The sequence below is a fragment of the Mus caroli genome, unplaced genomic scaffold, assembly GCF_978045245.1.
Source record: "Mus caroli unplaced genomic scaffold, Mus_caroli_1 scaffold_7, whole genome shotgun sequence".
In the NCBI taxonomy this organism is placed as follows: domain Eukaryota; kingdom Metazoa; phylum Chordata; class Mammalia; order Rodentia; family Muridae; genus Mus; species Mus caroli.
This window is the reverse complement of record NW_028227262.1, coordinates 10,880,405-10,881,479: the sequence shown is the minus strand read 5'-3', so window position 1 is coordinate 10,881,479 and position 1,075 is coordinate 10,880,405. Positions and strand designations below refer to the sequence as shown.

Sequence of the window (1,075 nt, the reverse complement as noted above, 5' to 3'; positions counted from 1 at the left end):
GCTCTTATGTCTTCCAATACTAAACATCCTCTGCTTCTGCAAGGTTCTTTTTTAGCATAAAACAGAAGAGTGTGCTTGGAAGAATGGGGTTCACATTGTAAAATGGTCAGATCTCAGAGGTTACTCAGAAAAGGCTATTACTTATTTGGGTATTTTTGGTATTTTACCGAAGTCCAAATAACTATAAACACATACTCATGTTTCTTTCTTTCTTTCTTTTTTTTTTTTTAAATATGGAACACTTCACGAATTTGCGTGTCATCCTTGCGTAGGGGCCATGCTAATCTTCTCTGTATCATTCCAATTTTAGTATAGGTGCTGCCGAAGCGAGCACATCATGTTTCATTTTTAAATGATTTCTATTGAGCCAATTTTATGACTTAAGGACTATGCATATTTCTGCAGATTTCGAGGAGAAACACACATCTATGGTTAAAAGTTTTATCCCTAAGTTGGGAATACATACATTGTTATACATTTGCAATATAGTGTATAACGATGTACACCCATAGAGGAATGGAGAGCAGATCAGTGGTCATGAACACTGAATTCAGATATCCAGAACCTGTCCAAGTCAGACAAAGGCATATGCACATATGTAGTCCTAAGGCTCCTCCAGTGAGGTGGGAGATGGTGAGAGAGTCCTTTAACTCATTGGCCAGCTATCCTGCCACAGACAACAGTGAACAAAGACCATGTCTCAAGTAATATGGAAGACAAAGATTAGCATTTAAGTCATCCTCTCTCCTCCTCATGTACACTGTAGCATGACTACACCCATCTCTCTCTCTCTCTCTCTCTCTCTCTCTCTCTCTCTCTCTCTCTCTCTCTCTCTCACACACACACACACACACACACACACACACACATTTTTAAAAGAAATATAATTCTACCAAGCAAAATATGGGCAACACAGAGAAGAGGCAACGCCACACCTGGATCATGCAGGAAAAGCTGAAAAGTGCTTTGGAGAGCATCCCTCAGCTCTGATCTACAGGGAAAGGGGTGGTAGCTTTGCATCCACTGGGAAAATTGGAGAAGCTTCTGTTGAGAGTATGGGGTAGTCAGTTTGTAG

General features: G+C 40.4%; 1 non-coding gene across 1 annotated transcript; it reads right to left on the bottom strand.

Annotated features, from left to right (window-relative positions):
- Positions 1-227: 227 nt before the first annotated feature.
- Positions 228-334, bottom strand: LOC115031465 (U6 spliceosomal RNA). Its single transcript, XR_003837085.1, has one exon. It is a non-coding gene; the product is annotated as a U6 spliceosomal RNA (small nuclear RNA).
- Positions 335-1,075: the final 741 nt, after the last annotated feature.